The 15,707-nt window shown below is 46.0% G+C and overlaps 2 protein-coding genes across 3 annotated transcripts in view; both read left to right on the top strand.

The window, feature by feature from the left end:
* LOC308081897 (TOX high mobility group box family member 2-like) overlaps positions 1–15,707 on the top strand; it is a gene marked incomplete at its 3' end in the record, with an annotated part of 399,667 nt that overhangs the window by 313,300 nt on the left and 70,660 nt on the right. The window lies entirely within an intron of this gene.
* cbfa2t2 (CBFA2/RUNX1 partner transcriptional co-repressor 2) overlaps positions 1–15,707 on the top strand; it is a 55,394-nt gene that overhangs the window by 9,535 nt on the left and 30,152 nt on the right. The window contains exon 1 of one of the 2 annotated variants that reach the window (XM_080423127.1): positions 11,005–11,472. The exons of the other annotated variant lie outside the window; for it this stretch is intronic. The gene's annotated coding sequence lies outside the window, so the exon portion shown is untranslated. Of the gene's footprint in view, positions 1–11,004; positions 11,473–15,707 lie in introns of those variants that run through there. 2 annotated transcript variants of the gene reach the window in all.

Genomic DNA, 15,707 nt, shown 5'->3' with positions numbered 1-15,707 from the left:
GAAACCTGTGTGTGTGGTGGTGGTGCTTTATGTCAACGAGTGCCTGTGACTTTCCCTTTCTGAGCCTGGTGGTGGTGAGGTGTGTTGTTCCATCGAAGCAGCTCTTGGAACGGTGTCTGGTTGTTATGACTCCAACACGGTGGATACACACAAAGGCGTTTGTATGAAAAATGGCTCTTATGGCGTCATATTTTTTGCCGTCGTTTTCCCTTCGGTAACACTCTCTCAGCAGCAGTCTTTCCTCCACACTGCTGACTTTGTTTATTTTACTGGATTCCAATTTCAAGGAATTTTCTGGGGGCGCAATATTTGACTGAGCTGTAGTTAATTAGTTAGCAGGTTGAGTTTGAGAATTTTCACCAAACACAAATTTTGAATATGTTCTAAAATCAAGATTATTTGTTTTGAAGTTTTGAATTAACCCATTAAGACCTGGAACGCATCTGTCATTTTTTGGATTTGAGCTAAAAAAGCATTATTTTACACTTTGGCTATTCAAAAATAGCAGATATACAAGCTTGTAGATCTGCTATTTTTAAAAAATTGTGAAAATGTGTGCAAATCTTTGAATATATATATTCTTTTAAAGCATTTTTAACTCCAATCTTTGCTTCTGGGGGTCCCTGGAACAACATATTTTGAGGTGGGGGGTCCGCAGCCTAATACATATAATTGTGGGGGTCCATGACAATTATGAAAAAGTTTGAGAACCGCTGATATAGAAACATACGTTTTTCAGAAAACTGTTGGGATTTAGAAGACATTTGTAGAATCGGCTTCAGGTCTTAATGGGTTAAATGAAATGAAATTAACATGTAATTAATACTGTAATGAGTGTTAGCGTGATTGATATGTTTTACACCAAAAGGTTCCAGTCTTTACAAATCCATACACTGCACACACATACCTAAAAAGTACATACTCAGTGAGTGAATGTCAGGTTAGATTATTTGCCGGTGATTTATTGGCCGGCTGTGAACGATATACAGTTACAATACTCTTACCATTCGGGCCAAAGTTAACTCGACTGTTGTTTAGACAAGGAAGTAAACTGATAATGCGTAGATGTACTGTTCCTGATGTATCGTGCAGAGCTTTGTTGTACCTATGTGTGTGGGCTTGCACACATGCTGCATAATAAAACAGAGCATGCATGCGTGCTCACACGTGCTCACGCACACACACACACACACACACACCATCTCTCCCGCATGTCTTTTTTTCTCCCAAACAAGGAGTTGTTTATGAGAGCTATTCATGTTTATGTGCTGACAATTTGGTATGGTTGGCAGCAACCGGCCCCCGTACAGAACTTGTTCTGGATCCTCATATCATTTTCCAATTAGCCAAATTGCTCCAACGAAGAGATTTAACATCGAGTGCCCTTAGATGGATATGTCTGACCAGAGAGTATCTGGTTCATGGGTTAACCCATTAAGACCGGGAACGCATCAGAGTAATTTTTTAGATTTCTTTGGGCTATTAAAAAAATAGCAGATCTACAAGCTCATAGCGCGGCACCGAGTGCCGCGCTATGAGCTTGTAGATCTGCAATTTTTTTGAAAAATCTTGGGAAATCATGAGTCTTTGAATATGTATATTTTAAAGCGAACATTTGTAACTCAAATCTTTGCTTCTGGGGATTCTACAAATGTATTCTAAATCCTAACTAATGTTGCTATAATATCAGTGGTTCTCAAAAATGTTATGTATTTGGCCGTGGACCCCCCCATCTCAAAATGTTTTGTTCCAGGGACCCCCCAGAAGTTGAAACAGGGTTAAAAATGTTTGCTTTAAAAAATATACATATTCAAAGATTTGCACACATTTTTCAAGATTTTTCAAAAAGATAGCAGATCTACAAGCTCGTAGCGCGGCACTAGCTTGTAGATCTGCTATCTTTTTGAATATCACAAAGAAATCTAAAAAATGACACACAGATGCGTTCCCCGGTCTTAATGGGTTAAAGCAGAAAGAGTGGAGAAACAGGAGAGGGTGGTTATTGAATATCGTTTAAGGGGAGTTATTAGAGAAAAGGCTTTGGCGTCTGCCTGTGCACTTGGCCTGCCTCTGTGGAAACTTCGGGACGATGTTGCCAAGTGAGCGTGTGACCCGCCGCTCATAAATTTTAAGCACACATACACCCTCTCTCCCCCCCCCCCCCCCACCACACATCTCTCTCTCTCTCTCTCTCTCTCTCTCACTCACCCAAACCAACACACACTTTCTCACTCTCTCACTCTCTTGTCCCCTGTTTCTCCAGCTTCATGCGCCCTCGCACTCCTTTAACCACTTAAGTAGCAAAAGTAGCTGATCTACAAGCTCAGCGTGTCACATTGCCACATGTTTTAAGGTAGTAGATCTGCTATTTCTACTATTTGAAAAAAATTTTTTTTTTAATTGTTTGCCCAAAATAGAGATGCCAGGTTTAAAGTGCTTAAACACATGCCTGTACCACAGCAAACATATCTGTGTCGCGCACACACACACACACACACATGCACACATTCCTACAAACTCATACTTACCTGTCTGTCTGTCTGTCTCACACATACACGCGCACACACAGACACGTGCGTACACGTTGCGCTTGAAGAGCAGGCGTGTCTCTCCCGTCTGTACTGGAGTGGACGCGCACATCTACACATGCACGCACGCACACACACACACACACACACACACACGCACACACACACACACACACACACACACACACACACACAGACACACATGCACACACACATGCACTCACACACTCTCTAGGAGCAGTCGCGTCTCTCTCCCCTCTGTGCGAGGAGTGTAATAGGAGATCTGAGGGTTTTCCATGGGTGAGTAGGCGGGTCAGGCCTTACTTAAACTAATGGCTCCCAGCAGTGTTGAATAGCCAGACACAGTGGAGCCGGAGTCTGAGGTTTTGGAATGCCACTGCCGGCTCAATGCCTGCCTTTCATCGGCACGGACTGAGAGAAGAAGGGAGGGAAACACAGCACACAGAGAGAGAGAGAGAGAGAGAGACAGACAGAGAGAGAGAGAGAGGGGGAGAGAATGAAGAGAAGGAGGGGAGAGAAGGATAGGGTTGGAAAAGACGTGGGGCCCATTTGTTATGGGTGATACGAAGATTCCTGAAAAGGAGGGAAGAAGGTGGGAGTGTGTGTGTGTGTGTGTGTGTGGGGGGGGGGGCTGTGGGGGGACGAGAAGGGGGCGTGTTCAGGGTTGGTGGGATGTCGGGAGGGGTAGAGAGGACCAGTCAATGGGTGTTTTGTGTTGGACCGCAGGGGGGGAAGCCCCCCTCCCCCCCACACATAGACCCCCAGCCAGCCCCCCCATTTGTATTTAATGTGTCGGAGATGAGCTGCAAACGAGCCCATTCCGAAGTGAATCGATGTACGAGCTCTGAATTGAGTCGCAGCCCTGAAGAGACTGAAGCTGGACGTAATACGAGGGACGAGAGGGTGGGTGGTGGTGGGGGAGAGCCCCCCCCCCCCCCCCCCTCCCACCACCCGCGATAACATTGTTTCCCCATTCTCTGACACGTTGGCATGAAATTAAACAAGAAATAAAAGAGCAGCATCGCTTAGGTTTGAATTTCCCCGGCGTTGTATAGAGAGAAATGCCTCTTTTTCATATGGTTTGCTGTTACCGCTAACTGGGCCCATGCGGAAGACAGAGAGAGAGAAATCAGCCGTCGCTCGAGCCTTGATGGCTGCCAAGAAGCGTCTTATTTGATCTCCTCGCTGTATATATTTTACTGTAAACGGTCCTCCAGACGTCGTTTGGGAAAACAACACGTCGCGTCCCCCCCATCAGATAAATGCACCGTAGCAGCAGATGTAATGGAAAAGATGGCACGCCGAGATCAGACAGGGAAATGTGCGGCTGCATCAGATTAGCTCACGTCAGTCTGAACTGAGATGAGGAGTAAAGGAGGGAGGAGGGCGAGGGGGAAGAGACAAGGAATGGAACAGGGCCCCTGCTGGGAAGATGGTAGGGAAAGGCTTTATTTATATGCTGTGCTTACGTCCGACGATGCCGTCGTGCAGCCAAAAATAGCTGATCTACAAGCTAGATAGATAGACGGATAGATAGACCTTTTAAATTGATCCCGGCGGGTGGAGGCGCCGGCGCCAATAGCCGAGTGGTGGTGGTGCGTACCACTTAAAGGCTCTGATGCAGCCTGATTGCGAGTCCACGGGTTCGATTCCCGAGCTTTGCTTCAGTGACACTCCCCGACTCTCCCCTATTTCAATTTTTCATATGTGTGTGTCTCAAAGAATACTTCATTGTCCCCCAGGGCCCCCGTTTCTTTTTCCCTCTACACCAAATCCCTTTGCCGGAAATAGCCGATCTACAGACTCACAATGCGTCGCGGACTTGCAGCATGCGGTTACCTTGTAGATACTGCATGTTACTGTCGCCGAATGTTTGCCCCAGAATAGGGTGGTTAAGGTTCATAATGGTTATAGTAGTGGTTCTCATAGAGTGGCATTCCGGGGGGAACCCCAAGGGTCTTTGAGGGGGTTACAGGGGGTCCCTAGCAAAATGAGGAACAGATTAATTTCACTATTATTTCACCAGTTAGCCCAGTGAAGAATGTATAAGAATGACTATTCAGGTCATAGGTTTCACTCTGGCTACTGTTATCCCCTCACCTACAGCATGGAGATGTAGAATGCTGTATTAAATCTAATCTAACAACAAAAGTATTTTCTTATGGGGTCTTACTGTAGGGCACTTGGGGGTCTGTGGGCTAATACACATCAATTTTGGGGCTCCTTGACCTGAAAATGCTTGAGAGCCGCTGCATTAGAGGCAAGAGGAGGGCTGTGGGAAACAATGGAGACAAATTGAGTAAGTTATCTTAAGACAGCATTTTATAGGGATCAGGCCAGCCAGGTGCGTGACTATATTGCAGTGATTCCTAGTGGGGAACTCCTGGACAGAGTGGTGAAGGTTCATGGGAGACGAGCCAGACTTCTGGAGCTGTTCTGGCATCCTCCGAACGCTCCGTGTGACGACAGACAAGGACGGGGTCGCCAACTAAACACACAGGAAAGCACACGCACACGCACGCACACGCACACACACACACACACACACACACACACACACACACACACACACACACACACACGCACACACGCACACACACACACACACACACACACACACACACACACACACACACACAGACATATGTTTGTCATATACACACACAAATTTCATGCAGGGCCATATATTACACTTGCATCATAGATTGTTTGCACGCACGCGCGCACGCGCACACACACACACACACACACACACACACACACACACACACACACACACACACACACACGCACACACACACACACACACACACACACACACACACACACACATACAGTGTATACTGGCAAATAAAAACACACAGGAGCCTACTTAACACTGTAGAGTTTGAGTGGGAAGTTGTTGCTGAGAGAAGACACTGAGCAGCACAGTGTGTGTTTGTTGACTAAACTCCCTCGGTCATCATTAATACCTACATGGATGGCAGTAGCTCTTCTCAAAATTCAACTCAATTCAATTCAATGGAGCTTTATTGACATGGGAAACACTATGTTGACACGATTGCTTAAAGCAAGTGTGAAATAAAAACTTTCAAAATTAAATGTATTCCATTATAGATAAGCCTACTGGAGCAGGGAAATGTGTAAAGAGAGCTGTGTTACATTTATCTCTGTCTGTCTGTCTCTCTCTCTCTCATTCTCTCTTCCCATCTCTAACTGCCTTATGCAAATCTATGTAAATTAATACCTTGGTGGAACAATTAAGTCCAGGTGAGGATATGTAACATTTTACAATAGAACTCATTCATTGTTGTGGCTAATTTATTTGTATTAATTTTTTTGTGCCAAAAATCTGTTGTTTTTAGCGAGTGACATTATTATTATTATTATTATTATAAATTGGCCTGTAGGTGAAAAAAATAACCTGTCTGGGCTAATGGCTGCTAATCTGTTTGCAGCCACTAAAAACACAACGCTCGTCATGTGTTAGATGTGTCACCTCACAAAAATGACTGACTGTGGGCTCCTGTTGCCTCTCCCACCTGCCTTTTTAACAGCCAACAGTGTTGTTAAGCCCCAGAGGTAATTAGCCTTTTTGTAAATGAGTTGGCCTTCATTTGCCTTGGTAGATGGCCGTCTCTTGTTCCCCTCCACAGGCAGATCTACTGGAGAACATTCATGCACCACACACAGGCGGCATGGACACCCATTGTCATGATAATTTCACCTTAGAACACTCACACAAACAACCCACGAACTCTCAATCTCTGCAACACAAGTTTTTATAGGCTATGTGTGTGTGTGGTGTGTGTGTGGTGTGTGTGTAGTGTGTGGGAAACGTAACTAGTTTTTTTTGTCCATTAAAGGGACAAGTGAATACTTAATTAAAGGAACAGGCCCGGGCATGCCCCTGGGGTTCACCAGGAGCTCACTTACGCACAGGCGCACACGTGTCATTTGTGCACGAGACAGCTTTTAGCCCGGAAGTGCTTTAAAGCAGTGCTTCTCAAACTTTTTCACGTCAAGGACCCCCAACTTGACACTTATTAGCCCGCGGACCCCCATTTGAAAAGATATGCCAGGAACCCCCATAAGAGAAGATTTCTAGAGCTCCAGCAGTGATTCTCAACCATTTTAATTTCAAGGACCCCCAGTTTGCATGCATTAGGCTACGGACCCCCATTTACTGGCATTTCTATCTCTGGGACCCCAATTTATAGTAACATAAATGTTAATTTATCTCTGAGAGTGTACAAATGGAACCAAATGGACCCGTTAGGGTCCATTTGGGTTCCATTCGTACACTCTCAGAGTTACAGACCCATAAGGGTCCATGTGGTTCCTAACTATCCATCATTTAGCTGGGGACCCGTCCTGGGGGTCCCCGGACCCCACTTTGAGAACCAATGTTTTAAACAATCAAGTTTCTGCTAAAAAAATATGTTTTGTAAATACTGAGGACACAGACTGGTCTGCTGTTGCATAGGTTGGGGGTGAAGACGATGCATAACGATGGCTGCTGAAGTTTTGAGCATACCACTGGCCCTGTATACCGTGTGCTTCTAAATAACAATGGGTGATTTCCAGCCGTACTCGCTGGGCCTTCATCAACACACACGTACTGTGTATATGGCACAAGCATATACACATGCAACAGGCGTAAATACATCCAAGATATAGAGAAGTGAGGTAATGATTTTAGTATCACCCCCTCCCCCCCCCCCCCTTCCCCCCAGACACTACGTCTCCACATCCCCGGTACCCTCCTCCTCCTCCTCCTCCTCCTCCTCCTCCTCCTCCTTCTCTTCATCTCCTCATCTTCTGAAAAAAAAAAAAGAAGATGTTTATTTATTCTAAAAGTGGATGTTAGATGAGGGAGCGTGTGAACAGAACCAGATGCTATATTATCCCTCCCTCATCCACCCCTCTTTCTCTCTCCCCCTCTTTCTCTCTCTCTCTCTCTCTCTCTCTCTCTCTCTCTCTCTCTCTCTCTCTCTCTCTCTCTCTCTCTCTCTCTCTCTCTCTCTCTCTCTCTCATATGCACACACTTGACTTGTATATAGTGTACACACACACACACACACACACACACACACACACGCGCACACACACACACAATGGCTAACAGCTGTGTGGAGAATGGACACCCGAAAATGATTCCGTCGAGCATACATGCAACATGTTGACTTTCCATTATTAAGACCCCCGTTTCCCAGTATGGGACCAATTACGGGCAGACAGGGCCCTGGGATCCACATGTGTTTTCGGTGAGGCTTATGAAAATGGATGGTGGTTGTTTTGGTGCTGTCATGAGAGTGATGTTTCCTCTTTAGACGGGAAGTCTCTCTCCGTGCTTCAGTTCTATGCGGTTACGATGGTGTTTACAATCAGCGCTAGTTTGAAGAGTCCCGCTCCGAAATGAGATGCCATCCGTTTGAATAAAAACTGACAAACGCTGATTGATGATTGATGATTGAGAGCGTAAAAACAAAAGGAGGCGGTAACTTGAACTCATTGTGAGCGCTCGTACAGACCAGATGCTGTACTCAGACATTGAATGATGAATATAAAACAAAACATCATTACATGAAACAAACGCATATCATTTTAGACGTGAACTCTGACATTGACGCAATTTTATACTTTGTCAATGGCGCCAAAAATCGCCGCCCTACAAGCTCACAATGCGACACGTTGCGAGCTTGTAAATTGGCTATTTTCAAAAACATTTGGAGCATGAATTTTTGCCTATAATGACATGCCCAAGATAGGGACGCTAGGGTTAGTGTGGCTAGAGTTCTGTTGTCATACTGCCTTCAGTGTTGCCAAGTCAGCTTATTATAAGCGACTTTGGGCTTGTTTTTCTGTAAAGCTGCTTGTAAATATTGGTAGTTGCGGGTTGCGTTTTTTGGGGCTTATTTCTTTGCTTATTTGGGCTAAAATGGTTAAACTGAAGCAAGATAAAGAGAAATCTTGAAATAAATCTGGAATGTTTTTGAAACATTTCACAACAAAAATCTTGTGTAGGGGTCACTGGCATAACATATTTTCAGATGGTGGTCCGTGGCCAAATACATATTAATTTGGGAGTCCTTAACATTTGAGTTTGAGTTTTGAGTACCACTGCTCTAAAACCACATCAGACAATAAAGTTTGACTGACCAGCCCTATAGTCGCTTATTTCTGGCTCGTTTTCATAGACCTGCTTGTTTCTCTCTGACTGTCTGCTTGTCAGTGTTAATTTCTGGAATGGGGTAATGGTCACACAAGTGTGCCACGCCTGCCCCTTCGTTTCAACCTGGCTTTTTAAAAAAAATGTTGGCTAGCTGCTATAAGCCACTTGACCAACAGTAGTGTGAGCTCTAAGCCCGCAACTTCCTGTTTTGCGCTACCGTAGCATCTGTGGATCATATAGCTACAGTGGCTCCAACTGAGCCTCCTGTTTCTCTCTCTCTCTCTCTCTCTGTCTCTCTCTCTCTCTCTCTCTCTCTCTCTCTCTGCCACAGCCACCTGGCCTCTGCCTCGGTGCCTGCTGGCTGACCAGATGCACCCTGAATAGAGCCAGGGCCAAAAGGAGAGAGGCGGGGAGATAGAGGTTGTCAGGGGTGATTACTGGTTTGATTGTGATTACCGGGGAAAATTAACCACAATGAATATCTCTCTTCAATTGCTCAGAGGGGTCGGTTGTTTTCGCATCACACCCCCCGAAATCACTCTTACGTTTGAATATAAAGCGGCTAACGTTGTGTGGTGTTTACAATTAATTTGAGATGTTTGCGAGGTTTATGTGCGGAACGGGATTGACTCCCGAATTAATCTGTCCCCCGTGTGAGTGTTTATTTGTTTGCGTGCCAGGGTGCGACGTCTCTCCTCTAATGAACTGTTTGTGTTGATCTCCGGAAACAGATAGATTTGTTTGTTTGTTTGTTTTGTTTGCGCTCCCAAAGCGATCGTGTGAGCACATTGAGAGCATCGGTAGCGCTTTGTGGATTGTCAGTCATGTAATAGATAAATAAAACTTAATGAGTTTAGCGCATGTCGTCTACATTCACCATGTAAACCTGTGGAAGCAAGGACAGACAGCCAGAAGTGAGGATTAGCGCGCAATCTGTCGGCTCTCATGTAGCAAAAATCCTGAGTTTTAATTGAACCAATTAAACCCAGTATACTTTGTTGACCGCGGTCGCCCAGGGGTCTATTCTTGGTACCCTCCTTTTTTTCCCTCTACACCAAATCTTTTCACCAAAAACAGCCGATCTACAAGCTCACAGCGCATCACAACAGATCTGCTATACATATTTGTCTATTATGACATTCATGGTTAAAGGGATACTTCACTCTCGGGCCGGGGACACATTTAAAAAAAATATTAAAAATAAATGAAAAAAGTTATGGAAAATTCATGGCCCCCTCACGACACGCAGTGTCCTACTAATGTGTGAGGGGGCCATGAATTTTCCATAACTTTTTTCATTTATTTTTAATATTTTTTTAAAATGTGTCCCCGGCCCGAGAGTGAAGTATCCCTTTAAGTCTGTAAAAAATGTTACTGTACATTAACTTTGATAGATTCAGTCGTCATGTGCCAGTATCGTAACCTCCATTGCCTGTGCAGTACCACTCTCTGTGTGTGTGTGTGTGTGTGTGTGTGTGTGTGTGTGTGTGTGTGTGTGTGTGTGTGTGTGTGTGTGTGTGTGTGTGTGTGTGTGTGTGTGTGTGTGTGTGTGTGTGTGTGTGTGTGTGTGTGTGTGTGTGTGTGTGTGTGCACGCGTTAGCAAGGCATAAATCAGCCAGTGATTTAAGTTTAACTCAGTGAGGATGAGAGAAGAGCAACTCATTCACTGCTTGCTGTTTCAAGTGTCCCCCGATGGATTCCCTCCCTGGCTGCAGCGCCGGAGACGACTGCATTAAGGAGAGGAGACAAAAGAGAGAGAGAGGGAGAGCCTTTAATGAAAAGACCTGAAAGGAGAGAGAGGTGGGGGAGGTGGTGGGGGGTGTATAAAACACTCTAAAGAAAGATGCCAATCTCCACTTGAAGGGGGGTGGGGTGGGGGAGGTGTGAGGAGGGGGAGGGGTAGAAGCACTCCCCCCCCCACCCCCCACACACACACACACACTCAAACATCCATCCTCTCTCTCTCTCCCTCTCTCTCTCTCTTGGCACGGCCTCTTGTTTAGCCTTTAGGTGCCAAAGCAATTAGTTATGTTAATTGCAGGGTCCATTGCCGGTGAATGCAGCTCCAGTGGAGGCGGTCAGCAGCCGGTGATTGGCCGGGGTCCACGGGGGGGGGGAGGCGGGGCGTGGCCTAGGGTTGTGACATCACCAGAGCAGCTGGCTCCTGGATACAGAGCCGGGTGTGTGGGAAAATAGGGGAGGAGCTTACAGCACAGGGAGGGAGGGAGAGAGAGAAAGAAACATACTCTCTCTCATCACAGCTCGGGAGAGCAAGCAAGAGAGAGGACACAGATTGAGTGACAGAGAGAGAGAGAGAGAGACAGAGAGAGATACCGCGAGAAGGAGACAGAGGACATCGATTGAGAGAGAGAGGAAGCGCATAGTTGAAAGGCAGGAAGAGAAAGTGTATCTTCACGGGAGTGACAGAGAGATCTATTAAGAACAGGCGGGAGAGAAAGAGACTGTGTGTGTGTGTGTGTGTGTGTGTGTGTGTTGTGCTCTGCAGCGTTTGCGCTGGGCTCCTTGGATATCAATCTCCATCTGGGAGCCATCTGTGTCTCTGGCTCCGGCCTCCACCACACTGGAGCTCACATATGTGGGAACGCAAACACATGGCTGACATATGAAGGTGTGGACTCACAGAGAGAGAGAGAGAGAGAGAGAAGAAAAGAGAATAAGAAAGCAAAGCTTCACCACCGCAGCTGACTTTATAAGGATCAACAACGAGTGGACTCTACTAGAGTGGAGGTAGGAGAGAAAGTCATAATTGTGTGTGTGTGTGTGTGTGTGTGTGTGTGTGTGTGTGTGTGTGTGTGTGTGTGTGTGTGTGTGTGTGTGTGTGTGTGTGTGTGTGTGTGTGTGTGTGTGTGTGTGTGTGTGTGTGTGTGTGTGTCTGACTGTGTGTGTGTGTGTGTGTGTGTGTGTGTGTGTGTGTGTGTGTGTGTGTCTGACTGTGTGTGTGTGTGTGTGTGTGTGTGTGTGTGTGTGTGTGTGTGTGTGTGTGTGTGTGTGTGTGTGTGTGTGTGTGTGATATGGATCAACAGAGTTGTTACTGGTTTACAAGTGATTTTATGTGCCGCATTTATGAGAGTATGAGTGTGTTTGCTCGTGCACAGGCATATTTGAGTGGGTCTGTTTTTTTTCCCCCTCCTTCTTAATTCCCTGAGCTGGGCTCTATATACTGTACAGATGGCGCCTCATCCTTTCCTCTTTATCTCCTCATCTCTCCATCCCTTCATCCCTGCCTGCTGAGGCAGAGATGGAACGAGGGATGCACTCATCTAGCTCGCTGCCGCTACATGCCACACAGTGAACAGTCTGCCGCAGCCATATGGCCACAGTTTCCGATTCCTTTAGACTGAGAAAACCTCTCTGTAGAGAGATTGCCTTGCCTTGTTGTCTAAAATATGTTGCTGAACTTCACAGAAGTGTGCTGCCATTCCCCTGGATGTTGCCCCTGATAAGTTGTTTCTGTAGGGAAGGTGGGGGGGAAGGGAGAGTTGAAAACGTTTCCCTCTCTTCACTGATTTTCTTGCCAATACCACTCTCAGCTGTCACTTTGTTGGACAGGAATCAGTTATTCCACGTGGCAGGCAGAGCAGAAGCGGCTAGGTGAAGCAGGCAGATGCGAGCATCTGTCGTACAGTAACGTAGTGGACATATGGGGAGCCGGGGAGGGAATACTGCTGCGTCTGTATTTCATGACGTGTCCAACATGCACAACATGCAGAGAGAGAGGGAATCTGATACACGGCAAATGTTTTTTTTTGTGCATGGACGTTATTGTAGTACCTCAAGTCAATGGAGCATTTTACCTCTACTATTATATAAAGTATATATACTGAACATAAAAAGTGCACTCTCCTGGCATCTAAAGGTACAACATTGTAACCTTTCTTTCTACAAGTGTTTTTTTGTCTGCCACTGAAACTGATGCTAAAACACATGTGTGTTTGTGCGTGTGCACGCATGTGTGCGTGTGTGCGCGTGCGCGTGCGTGTGTGTGTGTGTGTGTGTGTGTGTGTGTGTGTGTGTGTGTGCTGATAAATAGAGAGAAAAAAGGTCTAAGATAAACGGAGAGACGGTGTGACAACAACATTGAAGAGAGAGTGTTTGGTTGGGGTGAGGGCCGGGGTTGCAGAGGGAGGATGGGGGAGAGAGAGAGACAGAAGAGGATGGAATGAGACGGAGAGAGAGAGAAAGACAGACACCCAGAAGAGAAAGGGAAGCAGAAGGTAAGAAAAACAACAACAGAAAGAAAGAGAGAGAGAGCCAGCAAGAGAGAGAGAGAGAGACCTGGCTAGTGTCAGGGCCAGCCAGGCTGCTCCATCTGGGAGATAGGAGTGACAGGCTGTCAACTGCACAGCCTCAAACCAGAGACCCCTGCCTGGTCCGCTGGACACTGTCACACGGCTGACAGCAGGAGCTGTCCTGTGTGTGTGCGTGTGCGTCTGTGTGTGTCTGTGTGTGTGTGTGTGTGAGTGAGTGTGAGAGAAAGAGAGAGTGAGGGAGCGAGGGAGAGCATGAGTCAGGGAAGTCATTATTTAATTTCTTCTCCAAGGTTTCCGGGTTTAAAAAAAAAAATAGATGGGCAATCCTCTGTTCATCTTAAAGGAAAGATTTAATCACTATGCAATTGCTGACCAAATTCTCGATGAGTGTGTGTCTGTGTGTGTGTGTGTGTGTGTGTGTGTGTGTGTGTGTGTGTGTTATGTATGTGCATCTGTGTGTATGTTTTAGACATTTTCCTCTGTAGACATTATGTCTGCTCAAGTACGCACTTGTTTGTATTAGCTAGCTTTCTGGACACATTTTTCACGTCACTAAACCTCGCTCCCAGCGGCGTGTGTTATAACACTCTGAACACACAGCCATAGATATGGCAACAACAGACGACCATGACCCTCGCTTACAGTGCTATTATCTGAAGAATCTGCCCACAGAATACCCCCTTTATCTCCACACACACACACACACACACACACACACACACACACACACACACACACACACACACACACACACACACACACACACACACACACACACACACACACACACACACACACACACACACACACACACACAGAAGCAGAGCAGCTGCTTCAAGCGTTGGGGTGCAGGAAGCACTCTATTAGTTCCAGTCGCTGAGGCTGTGATATCTGGCCCCAGGGGCCGTGTGTGTGTGTGTGTGTGTGTGTGTGTGTGTGTGTGTGTTTGTGTGTGTGTGTGAAGATGAGGGGTTTAGGTCATTCCCTTTCCAATCACAAAGATTCAATCTCTAACTTGTGTAGCCATGACAAGGAACTGCCTGTGTTCGTGGACTTCAGTGCACGTGTGCACGCCTACAGCCAGTGGTGTGCACATGTGTGTGTGCATGTGTCTGTGTGTGGATGTGTGCCAGTGCACACATATCTGTGTAAATGAGCATTTAACCACCTGCGGTCGCTCGCTCCCATAGATATTGTATGTATGGAGCATCTCTCTCTCTCCTCATGGTGTGTGTGTGGGGTTGCAGATATCTAGGGATCCGTTCTGCTGATCTGACAGACCTCCTCCTGACAGATGCAGCATGAGAGCAGCTTTTATCATCTGGACTTGTGTGGTCTGACAGGAACAGGGTATCAGCTAAATAATGCATAAAGGCCCTATAGGGCTTGACAACGTCCTACCTATACTTCCTTTTAGGACGAAACAGCGAAAATGGCCGATCTACAAGCTCAAAATGCGCCATGACACATTGTGAGCTCGTAGAACTGCTATTTTTGATTACATTTTTAAAGATATGTTTGGGGGCTTTTTCGCCTTTATTTATAGTTTACAGTAGAGACAGACAGGAAACGGGGAGAGAGAGAGATGGGGAGAGACATGCAGCAAAGATCGTCGGGAACTGGACTCGAACCCGCGATGCGCTGTCAGGCTACATTAGAGCCTAGGTGCCCAGAGCTGCTATTTTTAAAAGCTTTTCTGATTAATGACACTAATGACTTGCCCAAAATAGGGATGTCAGGGTTAATGTAGTTAAATTCAAGCCTTGATACGTTTGTCTCCGGTTGAGAGCATTTTGAGTGGTTTCACGAAAATGCATTGCAGTGATTTGTGATTTGTTGTTAGAAGGTTGACCCCAAAATCCAATAACTTGACATAACCTTCATGTTTAAAGCATTTTAAGACTTGGCAAGTCTTGAATCTCCCAAAATCTTGCCAGGAGAAAGAAGAAAAAAAACATGACGGAGAGAATAAAAAGGTTACTTTTGTTGGGACGCCTTGAATAAAATAGCAGTTAGAAGCAACAGGGAACCAATTCATTTTGTGTGATTTGGCTGAGAGAGAGGCAGGGTAAGGCCAAACCCATAAGGCCAAACTCCAGAGACCTCGGGGAGGAAAAAGTCTGTAAGTGTGTGGTTTACTGGGAGGAAACCGTGTCTGTGTCTGAACGGGCGTTGTTGGGTCCGTTTTTGAACAAGATAGCAATGTCATGTTTCCTTGAATTGTCTGTGCAGCAGCTATCAGTGGCATCCAGTGTTTTTACTCTCTCAGTGGTCTATCTGTCATCTCTGACCCCTGGAGTGAATTCTGGCATTGTTGGCTCGCTTCACCACCCCGAAAACACGCAAACACGCCCATATCTTTGGTTATTTCTGTCTGCCTTCCCCCGTGTGACACTGACTCACCTCTACCCACTAGAGATGCGCGGATGGCTTTTTTTGTCACCCAAATCCGCGTTAACAAGTTCATTATCCATCCGCCATCCACCCGCGGTACTTATATCATCCTATTTATAGATCCGCACCAACCGCACCAAATAATTGTTATTTTCCTGACGTTAGTTTTCTTATAAACAGTGTTACTCACCACTGTCGCGATGCAGTGACTGTATACAATCCACAACCATGGTAACAACAAGCGCAGGTCTTCATTAAGTTACTTTCGCTTTCAACCACTTTGTTGCCATGTCGGCTTTTTATAAGCTTTTTATAAGC

Source organism: Gymnoscopelus braueri (assembly GCF_963280865.1).
Source record: "Gymnoscopelus braueri genome assembly, chromosome: 3".
Classification (NCBI taxonomy): Eukaryota; Metazoa; Chordata; class Actinopteri; order Myctophiformes; family Myctophidae; genus Gymnoscopelus; species Gymnoscopelus braueri.
The sequence above is the reverse complement of the archived record's forward strand: the minus strand, read 5'-3'. Positions and strand labels throughout refer to the sequence as shown.